Source organism: Erinaceus europaeus, chromosome 7 (genome assembly GCF_950295315.1).
Source record: "Erinaceus europaeus chromosome 7, mEriEur2.1, whole genome shotgun sequence".
NCBI lineage: Eukaryota > Metazoa > Chordata > Mammalia > Eulipotyphla > Erinaceidae > Erinaceus > Erinaceus europaeus.
The window spans coordinates 68,248,248-68,262,756 of record NC_080168.1 but is presented as its reverse complement, the minus strand read 5'-3'; the positions used below and the strand labels follow the sequence as shown (position 1 = coordinate 68,262,756).

The window sequence follows — 14,509 nt, the reverse complement described above, 5'->3', positions numbered from 1 at the left end:
GAGTTCGGAGGTAGCGCAGCTGGTTTAGCGCACATGGCACAGAATAAGGATCCTGGTTGTAGCCCCCAGCTCCCCACCTGCAGGGGCCTGGCTTCACAGGCGGTGAAGCAGGTCTGCAGGTGTCTAGATTTCTCTCTCCCTGTCTTCCCTTCTCTTCTTCCCTTTGCCCCAGCTGTGACCAGCGCAGCGCCATGGAGCCCTGTGGCCTGCGCCTTGAGGCCACATCGCCCCCACGCCGCATTGCGTAGCTTTGAGTCATGTAGCGTCGCACCCATAGGCTCCAGCGCTGGGGCCGGAACCCTGCGCCCTGAGCGCCAGGCCACGACTGTGCGGAGGCCCCCTGCGTGGAAGTACTGCTGGGGATTCGCGATGGTGCTGTGCCGGACAGCCGAGGCCAGGTCCATCATGCTGGAGCCCATCTACTGGGATTCCTCCAATTCCAAGTAAGTGATCCCTAACCCATCCCCCCCCCCCCCCCCCCGCCCTCGAAGGCTCAGGTGTTGAGCCCGCCCGGGAAGGTACTGGGGGGGGGGAGGGGCGAAGTCGGGGTGCAGCCGCAGAGGGGCCAGCGCCCCCAGACCCCATACCCCGGGCCGGGCGCACCCGGAGAGGTGGCTGCGCGCCCCCCCAAACCCCCAGGACCCAGCTGCCTTGAGCGGGGCGCTCCCCGGGATCGTGGCCATGCGCACCCCAGGCAGGGGCGCACTACGGGGGGGAGGTGTGCGCGATCCCCCAGACCCCGCACCCCCGGCAGGGACACCCTGGAAAGGTGGCTGCGCGCCCACAGATCCCGCTGCTTTCGGCTTTCGGGAGCGCAGGGACCCCGCCAGAGAGTCAGGGCGGCCGGCCTTCCCTTTCCTTCCTGCCGGGAGAGGGGTCCTCGGGTCCCTGGGCCTTGCCCAGCGTGTCTGTGCTGGAGGCTCCGAGCGCCCCGAGGGTGAGGACCTGCCCACTCAGCTGGAGGCCCGGCAGTGCGCCTCCCGCCCACCCCAACCGCCCAGGCAGGAGGGTCCCTGGAACCCACCGGCCTGCTGTGGCTTCGGTAGCGGCCATGCCCAGAGAACTTTCCGCGCGCCCGCCCACCCGAAATGTGCTCCGTGTGGCCCAGGAAGAGGTCCTTGGGGGAAGGCTGTTTGGAATTGTGAACTTCGAGTTTGGCCTGGGGCAACATGGCGAGCTGGGTCCCAGACTAGGGTGAAGGCTGCGGCGTGGGATGCGGGTCCCGGTTGGGGGGGGGGGTCTCCTCGCACTTCTAGAACTGGAGTGTTTTCTCTGCCTCTGTCTCTCTCTTGGAAGAGACATGCATTTCAGAGCGGTGCCCCAGGCCGGCTAGCTTAAACCCTTGTCGAGCCCTGGGCCTGGGCTGTGGATTGGGTCTGGGCTGAGGGTCTGGCACTTTGCAACCTGCTGGTCCCGGGAGGCCACTCCGAGCGCCCCCCCACCCCCCCACCCCTTCTGGTGCGGCCTGGGCCTGGCTGGGCTCCGTGTGCTGTGGGGGGGGCGGGGGGGGGCGCCTGGGGCTCCTGTGTCTGCAGGGACAGTCTTGGGGGAACTGCAGTCCACCTGCGGGCACAACGGGGCGGCCAGGGCGCTGGCAGGTGGGAGCTGCACTAGGAGTTGTGCAGAGCCAGGCAGAAGCCAATCTTGGAGCTGGGTAGGAACCCGGCAGCAACCGCGGTTTTTTTTTTTTTTTTAAAGGAAATAAAAAAAAGAAAAAATGTTACCTATTAATACAAAAAAAGAGAAGCAGAGCATGACTATGGCATATGCAATGTTGGGGATTGAATTCAGGACTTAATGCCTACAGATCCATTGCCCGAGCCATTTTGCAATTCTAGAGTATAAATAGGTTATTTAATTTTTTTGTTATTGTTGTCACCAAGGTCTCATTGTCTCCCTTCCTTTCTTTTTTCTTTTCTATTCTTTTCCACTCTTTTTTATTTTTATTTATTTTTCCTTTTTGTTGCCCTTGTTGCTTAACATTGTTGTGGTTATTAATGTTGTTGTTGTTGGATAGAATAGAGAGAAATGGAGAGAGGAGGGGAAGACAGAGAGGGGGAGAGAAAGACACCTGCAGACCTCCTTCACCACCTGTGAAGGAACTCCCTGGCAGGTGGGGAGCCAGGGGCTGTAACCTCGATCTTTCCTCTGGTCCTTGAGCTTTGCACCATGTGCGCTTAACCCGCTGTGCCACCACCCGACTCCCAACTGTCTCCATCTCTTAACACTTTTTAAATAAGATTATAATATAGTCCTAGCTTCAGTAGTACATATACTAAATTGGCATGATACAGAGAAGATTAGCATGGCCCCTGCTCAAGGATTACACACAAATTCATGAAGCCTACCATATTTTTTCAAAAAAAAGATTATAAAATATATGTACACACATATAAATAATTATAATCTTTTAAAGAGCCAGTTAATGCAAGCTGGGAGGTGGTTCAGTGGCAAGAGGTCTGGATTTGCATGTGTGGGATCCTAGGTCTGTCTGAGCTCTGGTTCTACATATGCTGGAGCTCTTTTAAAAGATTTATTAATCAGTGAGGGAGAAAGGGAGGAGAGAGAGAAAGAGGGAGAGAGAGGAAGAGAGGAGAAACACTATAGCATCAGTCTGGAACATGTGATGCTGGAGGTAGAATTCAGGACTTCATGCTTGAGTCCAAAACTCCAACCACTGTGCCAGCCTCCAGGGCTGCAGATTGGCTTTTTTGAAAAAAATCATGGTAATATTGTTCTCTTAACTGTACATCTTTTAAGTAATACAATTTTAAATTTTTTTCTCAAAGACTGTGCCTGGGGATCAATCCCACCCAGAACCTTGCACCTGTATGGGACAGCTGAGAAGCCTCCCTGCCAGTCTCCATTCTGTATCCTTTAAGAGAGGGAGACATGCAAAGCCCTGCTCCTCTGCACGGAGTCCCTCTCATTGCCTGGCTGTGGTGTTCACTTGCAGTGTGGAGGATCAGACCCCCAGCCACATGCTATATAAAGCATGTGCTTTACCCCCCTGAGCCGCCTTCTGATCCTGAGTTTGATTCCTGGCATTGCATGTACCAGAATGATGCTCTCATTCTCTCTCATGAATAAAAAAGTTATGTTATGTATGTTATTTATGTTATGTTATGTTTTTAAGAAACATGTTGTGTTTTCTTTTTAAGAAACAGACAACCTGCACCTAGATTTAGGCTGGTAACTGGACTCAACAGTAGGCCAGGCCCATTTAAAATACAGAATCAACAAATTTAGAACCAAGGCAAAGGAGAGAACAGTCACTACAGTCTTTTTTTTTTTAAAGACACTGGGTAGCTTCTTTGCATTGGTCTCTCTATATAAAATTATTTTCAACATCTCTGTATTTATGATTGAAGTGGGTCAAGCTGACTTAGTTCTCCTTGAGCCAGACAACGCGTGTATCTACATTTGGGTCACAATACCCTGCTATATGTTGATCTTTGAAAGTAAATGAATATGCTGGGATGGGATGGGGAGGCAGAACTTGGAGGAAGAATCATCGTCATCCATAGGTGTTGCTCATTCAGCCTTCACATAGGAAACACATAGGAGACAGAGAGAAATTGAGAGAGAAGGGGGAGATAGAGAGGAAGAGAGACTGAGAGACACCTGCAGACCTGCTTTACTAAGTATGAAGCGACTCCCCTGCAGGTGGGGAGCCGGGAGCTTGAACCAGGATCCTAAACGGTCCTTGCTCTTTGTGCCATGTGTGCTTAGCCCACTGTGCTACTGTCTGGCTCCCTTAGGTATCAATTCTAAAGCCTGTTAAATCTGAAATGTTCTTAACCTTTTGTAGTAATTTCCTGATTCACGTTTCCTTGTCTTAAACATCTTGGTTCTGTTTAAATTTGCCTTGTGGGAACTCCCATCTGTCTTTGATCTTGGTAATTTTCCAGGGCTTATAGTTGAATGCCAGCAAGAACGCTCCCAGATAAAAAAACAAAGAAATCACTCTGTGAGTGCTTCGAGCTAGGCTATACCAGAAGATTATTGAGACATATGTCAACAGCAAAATGTCAAAAGACTGCAGGTAATATATATACATTTAAATAAAAGAAAGAAAGAAAGGTGGGGGTCAGGTTGTAGTGCAGCAGGTTGAGTGCAGGTGGTGCAAATCACAAGGACTGGTATAAGGATCCTGAGTTGAGCCCCTGGTTCCCCACCTGCAGGGGGTCGCTTCATAAGTGGTGAAGCAGGTCTGCAGATATCTTATCTTTCTCTCCCCCTCTCTATCTTCCCCTCCTATCTCGATTTCTGTCTGTCCTATCCACAAACAGTGACATCAATAACAATAATAATAATAACCACAATAATGATAAAACAAAAGGGCAACAAAATGGAAAGGAAAAAAAAAAGATTTATTTATTAATGAGGAGTGAGGGAAGAACCAGAGCATCATTGTGACCTATGCAATGCCAGATATTAAACTGAGAACTTCATGCTTTACAGTCCAATGTCTTATTCACTGTACCACCTCTCAGGACACTGCAGATAAGATTTATTTAGTAGAATCACTTAACAACTGTTCCAAGAGTCACTCTGCACATGCCTTACATATGGGTGTCTCTGGGCTTGATTCCTGGCACCACTGAACAGTAACACTGACATAGCAAGCCAAGTTCAGTGGATGGTAGAGTAGTGCTTAGGTCTCTATCTCAAAATCATAAGCATTGAACTGAGAAGTAGCTTAGTGGTAAACTGCATACTGCACATGCATGAGGCCCCAACTTTGATCCCCAGCATACAAAAGTTCTGAGTGGTGCTGTATCCATAAAAATAAATAAACGAAGGGGTCCAGAGCTTGCTTCCCCAGTAGAGTGCACATCACATCACCATGCTTGCAGACCTGGTCTTTAGCCCTAACCCAGCATGGGAGCACCAGGCATGATGGCAGGTACTGTGATGTTTCTCACATGCTCTTTCTCCCACTTTTTCTATTTCATTTTTTTTAAATTTTAAAGTCAATTTTCTTTTATATATATTAATATATTTATTTATTATTGGACAGAGACAGAGAATTTGGGAGGGGAGGGGGAGATAGAAAAGGAGAGAGACAGAGAAACACCTACAGCCTTGCTTTACCACTTGTGAAGCTTCCCCTAACCCCTGCAGCTGGGGACCAGTGACTTGAACCTGGTTCCTTATGCACTGTAATTTGTGTGCTTAACCAGATGCACCTCTGCTGGCCCCCTGTATATTTTATTCATTTATTATTTCCTGGATAGAATTGAGAGGGAACAGAAGATGTAGAGGGGGAGACACAGAGAGACACCTGCAGCGCTGCCTCACCACTTGTGAAGCTTCTCCTCAGCTGGATGGATCTTGGGCTTGAACCTTAGTCCTTGGGCATTGTAACGTGCACTCCACTGGTTAAACCACCTCCCGGACCCCATTTTTTCATTTTAAATTTAAAAGGAGAAAGCATCTATTGGTAACAGTAGAATTATGAAACAGGTGCACTAATATACATCAATATATTCATCTTTTTTTAAGGTCACTTTGTGAGTGCACATGTTATAGTGTGAGAGGACCAAGATTCAAGCCCCTGATCCCCACTTGCAGGCAGAAGCTTCACAAGCAGTGAAACAGTCTCTTAATGTGTTTCACTTTTCTTTTTCCACTCTATCTCCCCTTTCCATCTCTATTCCTTTCTTTCTTACCAAGCAAAAAGAAAACTTTTTAAAAGGTTACTTTATATTAAAATTTTTTTTCATTATTCTTGACCAAGTAAAAATATCTCAGGACATATAGAAAATACACTCTGTTGTGAATAAGAAATAACTTGAATATTTAGGCTCTCTGTGTCTGTGCCGGAAGGGGTTTGCTAAGAAGTAGGTGGTTTGGAAATGCGAATTCCTAGCTTCAATTCTACCTACTGATGCTCCTCTGCAATCTGAGACCATCGCAGACAAGGGATTAATATATCATTTGCACTGTCACTTACACTACTGCAGGCTAAAACAAGTGTAAGGAAAGTGGAAAGGACAAAAGTAGGGAAAACTAAGATATCTAAATAAAAGTGACTAGTGACAGTTATAATGCTTACTGTTATGCAACCCACTTTTCCAAAAATGCTACAGGGTTTACTGCAAATAACTCAAAAACATGGCTATTTGGGGCTTCCACATTTTCTTTCAACCACATTCAGGTTTCACTTTTTTTTTTTTAAGATTTATTTATTAGGGAGTCAGGCGGTGGCGCAGCGGGTTAAGCGCACGTGGCGCAAATCGCCAGGACCTGCGTAAGGATCCCGGTTCGAGCCCCCGGCTCCCCACCTGCAGGGGAGTCGCTTCCCAGGCGGTGAAGCAGGTCTGCAGGTGTCTGTCTTTCTCTCCCCCTCTGTCTACCTCTCCTCTCTCCATTTCTCTCTGTCCTATCCAACCACGACGACGACATCAATAGCTAACAATAATAAATACAACAATAAAACAACAAGGGCAACAAAAGGGAATAAATAAATATTTAAAAAAAAAGATTTATTTATTAGTGAGAGAAATAGGGGAGAGGAAGAAGGAGAACCACAGCATCACTCTGACACATCTGATGCCGGAGATCAAACTTGAGACCTCACACATAAGAACCCCAAAGCTTTGTCCATTGCACAACCTCCCAGACAGTGGCAGCCTTTATTTTTTTATAATTTAAAATATTATGATACTTTGCTTAAGAGGCAAAATATTTATACAATCTGAAGAGAACAAGAATATACATACTTTGCTTATTTAAATGGTACATACACTTTAGTAGAACTTACATATTTGAATAACACTACATACATATGTAATTCAAAATCTAGCAAATATAGTAAAAGGTAGTGGGGGAAAAAACCCTTTCCTGCCCCTTGACCTTAGACTCTATCAGTAGAAAATATTACAGTATTTTTTTTTAATGAATTAATTTATTTTCCCTTTTTTGTTGCCCTTGTTTAACATTGTTGTAGTTTTTGATGTTGTTGTTGTTGGATAGGACAGAGAGAAATGGAGAGAGGAGGGGAAGACAGAGGGGGAGAGTAAGACAGATACTTACAGACCTGCTTCACTGCTTGTGAAGTGACTTTCCTGCAGGTGGGGAACTGGGGGCCAGAACCAGGATCCTTCTGCTGGTCCTTGCGCTTTGCAGTATGGTTTTGGCAGAGCTATTTATTTCTGAACCCACAGGGAGTTGTAATAAATTTTTGTAATAATATGTTTTATTTTAAAACTTGAAAGTATCTTAATTTCCGTAATAAATTCCATAAAAATGACCTTTAAACCAATTTTCTCTTTAGACCGTTATGATACAAATCCTGAACAGAAACAGCTTGAGGAAGAAGTTTAAGTTAACACATTAGTAAACTTGCTGGAGAATGGACTGATGTGGGTAAAATATAGTTTTTTTAATTATTTTAATTTCATGAACTACAGAAGGGGGTAGAGGGGCACAGAAGCAGCACTCTAGCATATGCCATGCTTGGGATTGGACTCAGGACCTAAAATTTAGAAGCTCTAATTTCTTCCATGGTGCAACCTACCCATCTTCAGAGATAGTTTTGTTTTGTTCTAAAGATCTTATTTATTCATTAATGAGAGAGAGAGGAGCAGGGAGGATCAGCACGTTACTCTGGTATATGTGGCACTAGGGACTGAACTTGGTCCCTCATGCCTGAGAATCCTGTAGCTTATCCACTCTGCCTCCTCCTCTCAGACCACTGATAATTTGGCTTTGATTGGAATTGGAACTACTGAAGAAGCACTCTTGGGGGTTGTGTGGTAGTGCAGCGGGTTAACCACACATGGCATGAAGCGCAAGGATGGGAGTTGGGATCCAGGTTTGAGCTCCCCACCTGCAGGGATGTCACTTCACAAGCGGTGAAGCAGGTCTGCAGGTGTCTGTCTTTCTCTCCAACTCCTTGTCTCCCCCCTCACCCTCAATTTCTCTGTCATATCCAGCAACAATGATAAACAAAAAGAACAACAAAAGGTGGGGGTGGGGGATGGCCCCAGGAGCAGTGGATTTGTAGTGCAGGAGGAAAAAAAAAAAAAGGAACACTCTTACTCCATAAGTAAACCTGAGATAACAAGAGTCTTAAACAATTAAGTTCCTTTCCACTCTTGCTCCTTGTCAATTGTATGTGCCTGACCTTCAGAAATAGAAATCCTTAGAAAAAAAATTACAAGTGCCTTTTCCATTGTAGTAAAGATAGTGATTATGTTAAAATGTGAATTCCTTTCTATCTCTGCACAGGTTGGAACAAGAGCCCAGTCAGAAAGAATTCGGACCTACAATTTCACCCAGAATAGAGTCACTGACCACAGGGTAGGATATGAAGTCCAAGATATTAAGGTAATATTACTGAATGTGCTTACTGTATCTTTGATTTATTAAGGAATCAAATTTCGGGGCCTGGTGGTAGCACAACGGGTTAAGCGCACATGGCGCAAAGTGCAAGGACTAGTGTAAGGATCCTGGTTGGAGCCCCTGGGTCCCCACCTGCAGGGGGTTGCTTAATAGGCGGTGAAGCAGGTCTACAGGTGTCTATCTTTCTCTCCCTCTCTCTGTCTTCCCTTCCTTTCTCCATTTCTCTCTGTCCTATATAACAAAGCTGACATCAATTATGACAACAATAATAACTAGAACAACAATAAAAAACAAGGGCAAGAAAAGGGAAAATAAATAAGTATAAAAAATTTTAAAAATTTAATTGCCTAGCAATAATTTAGCATGACCATTTAGACACATTGTTTTGTTTTGTTAGATTTACTTTTCTTTCTATTTGGTTGAATAGGAAAGAGAAATTGAGAAAGATGGAGAGAAAGAGGGAGAAAGACCTGGTTCACTGCTTGGGAAGTGTCCCTCTTGTAGGTGTAGAGCAGGGGTTTGAACCCAGAACCTTGCACATGGTTATATATGTGCATAACCTGGTGCACCACAGCCCAGTCCCCAAAATTTACTTATTTGTTAATATGAAGAAGAGAGAGAACTGGAGCATCGTTCTGTATATGCAGTGCTGGGGATTGAATTTAGGACTTCATTCTCAAGAGTCTAGCACTTATTCCACTGCACCATATCCCAGTTTTCTTGCTCACATTGTTCTAATTATTCCTATGCCTCAATAGTAGCTGGTGTTGTAGAATAGTGTTGGGTTTAAGGACCAGATGCCAGGACCCTGAGCTCCATTATGAAGATTGGCAGGCACATGGTGTACCTCTTACAACAAGATTCTGCCCTGTTTAAGTGCAAGTGGCGCAAAGCGCAAGGACCGAGTAAGGATCCTGGTTCTAGACCCTGGCTTCCCACCTCCGGGTGGGGGGTCATTTCACAGGCAGTGAAGCAGGTCTGTAGGTGTTTGTCTTTCTCTCCCTGTCTCTGCCTTCATCTCCTCTCTCCGTTTCTCTCTGTCCTAGCCAACAACAATGGCAGCAATAACAATAAGGGCAACAAAAGGGAAAAAATAGCCTTCAGGAGCAGTGGATTCATAGTGTAGGGACTGAACCCAGCAATAACCCTGGAGACAAAAAAAAAAAAAAAGATCTGCCCTGTGTGTGTCCTGCACTGGCAGCTCTTTTCCTGACATACTGGCTGTGTATGCATGTAGCTATGTCAAGTATAAACATCTTAAGGGCATACACAGTAGAATGATCTCTCTCCTTGTCTGTACACTGCTGTATATCAGACTTGTTGTCTCCATTTTAGTGACTATAGCAGATTCTCTGTTTACTTTTCAAATTCTGACCTTATGCCAAGGATGTAGGCATAATTCAAGGGTATCAAATAAGACAGGCTTACTTTTAGCCTAAAGGGCCCTGTTTACCCTGATGTGGCCAAAACACTGTGAAAGCTGGAAACAGAACTACAAAGATGACAAAGAATTTCTGTCATAACTAGTTTTAATACATAGCTGCCAGTAAGAAAGAAATGGGTCACATAAGTGATGAGACATTATAAGTCTCAGTGTCCCCAACAAGCTGGCTCTTCCGTGAGATAGCTGCGTTCTTATGAAGAATATTGTTTGTAAAGGACTACATTTGGGTTCCATTTTAGAAGTGTTCAAATGGGTCTCAGGTAGGAAAACCAGGATGCATGTATCAACTCATCTATAAACATATATTTCCATGTTGATGTAGGAGAATTCCCTGCTGTATTAAATAAGAGTTTGCTGTCCCCTCCTGTCTGTCCTACTGAGCCTCAGTAGGAAGTGGACCTGCCCCGTATTAGCTGTCCTCCATCCTCTCCAAGCCTCTACTGAGCAGCCAGGAACCTCCTCCTCTGCTCCTCCCAAAGCTCAATGTCTTGTTCACAGGTGTCCTTGCTGGTGGGAGAGGCCCCTGGACGGGATTCCATGGTGTCACCCCTGAGAGCTCTGTTGGATGAACAGATCTTCTCCATCATATATCACCAAGAAGCCACCTGGCAACAGTCCCAGTTCATGCAGATGCTCGTGGCCCTGGTGATATTGCAGGGCCCATCCATGCTGGCTCTGGGCGCAACTCAGTGCCCCCCCCCATCTGTGCAGTCCTTAGGGGCCGGGGCGCCCACAGTGGACCACAGGACAGCAGCAAGGCCCCTGCGTCACCCTAGTTACAACATCTTCACTGGTGTGACTGACTCCATTATATGTGTCGCTATCCCCTATTGATGCCTGCTAGCCATATGCTGCTGGGTATTTCAGTGTTTCTTTTCCCTTTTTTATTATTTTTTATGTATTCTCTTTTGTTGCCTTTTTTATTGTTGTTGTAGTTATTAGTATTGATGTCTTCCTTGTTAGGACAGAGAAAAATTGAGAAAGGAGGGGAAGACAGACGGGGAGAGAAAGACAACTGTAGATCTGCCTCACTGCCTGTGAAGCAACTCCCCTACAAGCAGGGAGCTGGGGGCTCGAACTGCGATCCTTCAGTAGGTCCTTGCGTTTTTGCCCCACTTGGCTTGACTGGCTGCTCTACTGCTCAGTTCCCTTTTTACCCCTTTTTTTTTGAAAAAAAAAAAGATTTATTTATTCCCTTTTGTTGCCTTTGTTTTATTGTTGTAATTATTTTATTTTTAAATATCTATTCGGTTTTGTTGTCCTTTTTTTCGTTGTTGTTGTAGTTATTGTTGTTTTGTTGGATGGGTCAGAGAGAAATGGAGAGAGGAGGGGAAGACAGAGAGGGGGTGAGAAAGATAGACACCTGCAGACCTGCTTCACTGCCTGTGAAGCAACTCCCCTGCAGGTGGGGAGCCGGGGGCTGAAACCAGGATCCACACGGTAATCCTTCTGCTTGTGCAGTTGTACTTAATCTACTGTGCTACCGCCCGAATCCCCTGTTGTAGTTGTTGTTGTTACTGATGTCATCATTGTTGGATAGGACAGAGAGAAATGAGGAGAGGAGGGGAAGACAGAGAGGGGAGAGAAAGATAGACACCTACAGACCCGCTTCACTGCTTCTGAAGCAACTCCCCTACAGGTGGGAAGCCAGGGGCTCCAACCGGGATCATTACCCCCATCCTTGCACTTTGTGCCATGGGCGCTTAATCAGTTGTGCTACCACCTAAGTCTCTTCTTTTCCCTTTCTATATGCACTTCTTCTTCTAGCGTTTGCCCTTCTTCCGTAGCCAGTCAACAGCGTCAGATTGAGCCTGATGTAAAGTTTCGAGACCTCCTTTGAATCTGGAGAGGTGGCAGTCGTTGACTATGTGGGTCATAGTCTGTCTGTAGCCGCAGGGGCAGTTCGGGTCATCTCTGGCTCCCCAGCGATGGAACATAGCGGCACACCGGCCATAGCCTGTTCGATAGCGATTGAGGAGGGCCCAATCATAACATGCTAGGTCAAAGCCGGGTTGACGCTTGTAGGGGTCTGTGATGAGGTGTTTGTTCTTTACCTCAGCTGACTGCCAACTCTGTTTCCAAGAGTCTGGAACAGAGAAGTTCAGTGTAGGCGTAGGGGACCAGATTGGGTGACGAGACGTCAAGCGTTGGACAGGGTGGGCGAAGATATCCGCGTATATTGGCAGGTCCGGTCGAGTGTAGATGTGGGAAATGAACTTAGATGATGCCGCATCCCGACGAATATCTGGCGGGGCGATGTTGCCTAGAACTGGCAGCCATGGAACCGGAGTGGAATGGATGGTTCCAGAAATTATCCTCATGGAGGAATATAATTTGGAATCGACCAGGTGGACATGGGGGCTACGGAACCATACTGGGGCACAGTATTCTGCAGTGGAATAGCATAATGCCAGAGATGATGATCGTAGTGTGGAAGCGCTCGCGCCCCATGAGGAGCTGGCCAGTCTTGCAATGATGTTATTCCTCGCGCCCACTTTTGCTGAAGTTTTTATGAGATGTTCGTGAAATGACAGAGTGCGATAGAGAGTAACGCCAAGATAGACTGGCTGGGCTTCATGCCGGATTCTTGTATCACCAAGCTGCACAGATGTCATGAGTATATATGCACTGAGTATGTGCTTGTCTCTGAAGGTCATGTATAGCCTATAAGTTTTAGTATTTTTTTTTTGCCTCCAAAGTTATCATTGGGCTTGATGGCAACACTACAAATCCACTGCTCCTGGAGGCTGTTTTTACCATTTCATTGCCCTTGTTGTTGTTACAGCTGTTGTTGTTGGATAGGACAGAGAGAAACCGAGAGAGGACAGGAAGACAGAGAGGGGGAGAGAAACACAGATACCAGCAGACCTGCTTCACTGCTAGTGAAGCGACCTCCTCCACACAAGTGAGGAAGTGGGGGCTCAAACTGGGATCTTTATGCCCGTCCTAGTGCTTTGAGCCATGTGTGCTTTACCCGCTGTGTATGGCCCAGCCCCCGGTATTTGCCTTTAATGACTTTGGTGTACCTTACTAATAATGAGACTATTTCTCACATAGACTCAGAATAATACTTTGATTGGTCTTTTCAGGAAGCATTTCTTTAGATCATGTTCAGAGTTATATTTCTCTTTTTAAATATTTTTCATGACATGCCTGATTTTATATATATGGAGACAGAGATAGAGGCAAAGGCAGGGACAGAGAGACAACGTCCTGACATATACAGAGCCTATCTGGCTGGAATGATCACCTAATCTGGCACTCCCTCCATCTCAGGAGATGTTCTCATCCCTACTCCCAGCCTGTCTTGAGACCCTCTTCCTAGTAATTGCTACCTCTGTTTTTTGCCTAGTTAATTTGATTTTCTGATTATTTGATAGTTGGTCTCTACTCTTGAAAGTTGCTCACACTTTTAAGGTGTTTCCCTTCTCCCTCCTACATTAAGGAGCACTTTAACTGCTATGTGGATAAAATACATTTCCTTGCAAGAAAATATTTGAAACTATGATCTGTATTTAAAGTTGATTTACAAAGTGCTGAATTTGCTAGAATGTATATCTCTCATTTACAAGGAAGTAGTAACTGTGCAAGAAGAAATACAGTGTTGACAATAGTGTTTCAAATATATATTGTTCTTATGCACTCAGAGAGTTACTGAAATCAGCAATATTTACTCTCAAACCGTAGTCAAATCCATGGAGCTAAGATAATTTATATTTTTACTTGATTCATTCATTCTTTGTGAACCTTAGGGAAGCTAAAGACAAGTTTTCTTCAAGTAGATCCTGTGAAAGGTGGGTTGTAACCCCAGTTTTTTTATTATTATTCAAGGTTCCTGCACAGCATCAGATGTGTCTGACTTCTAAGGAAAATGAGACTCCAGACACAGTGATGGGTGAGTGTTAAGATATTCTAAGTTGGGATGGTTGGATTTAAAATAGCAGTTCAAAACTCTCTCAGTAGCAGCTGTTTAGTATTAAGCTTAATTGTCTTCACACATTTCATCCATCCTGACCAGCCCTTACTGTGGCACAAAACTCAGACCTGCCTTCCTAAAAGTTTTCTTTAATACACTAAAGAATATATTAATTTGTACATCTGTGGAACAATATAGTTGCTGGGTCTTTCTATTTGTTTTGTCATCACAGTATAATTTGTTTTAGGTGAAATGCTTTATTAAAATAATGAAAATAAAAACAGCCATTGTACAATGTAAAGGCATCAATACCCCTGTCCCAAATTCACCTGTTCCCAGTGTCTTTTTCATCCCATTTTCCACGTTTTCAGCTACATGTTCTCAGGAAAAAAAAAAAAAACAAACCTCAGACCTGCACCTCTGCACCTCTAACCATGCTTGATGGTGTTGTTAGCCAGAGAGGTGAAGTCTCCTCTCTATTTTTTTTCTCCAAGAAGTGCTGTCTTGAAAAAAATGTTTTGAAAGAGTGGCTGGGTGGTGGTGCAGGTGCACCTAGTTGAGAGCACATGTTACAATGCTAAAGGACATAGGTTCAAGCCCCTGTTCCCCACCTACAGGGGGAAAGTTTCATCAGTGGTGAAGCTATGCTGCAGGTGTCTCCCTCCCTATCACCCCCATTCCCTCTCAGTTTTTGGCTGTCCCATCAATAAATATATAAAGATAATAAAATATTTTTTAAATATGTATATTGAAGGGGCTGGCGGTATACCTGGTTAAGCACACATAGTACTCAGAAC

General features: G+C 45.2%; 1 long non-coding RNA gene and 1 other non-coding gene across 2 annotated transcripts in view; both read left to right on the top strand.

The window, feature by feature from the left end:
- The window catches only part of LOC132539443 (uncharacterized), a 33,231-nt gene extending 19,004 nt beyond the window's left edge, over positions 1–14,227 (top strand). The window contains exon 3 of the long non-coding RNA XR_009550732.1: positions 13,628–14,227. This is a non-coding gene — a long non-coding RNA (uncharacterized LOC132539443). The remainder of the gene's footprint in view (positions 1–13,627) is intronic.
- On the top strand, positions 2,252–2,357 carry LOC132539616 (U6 spliceosomal RNA). The gene has a single exon (XR_009550954.1). It is a non-coding gene; the product is annotated as a U6 spliceosomal RNA (small nuclear RNA).
- Positions 14,228–14,509: the final 282 nt, after the last annotated feature.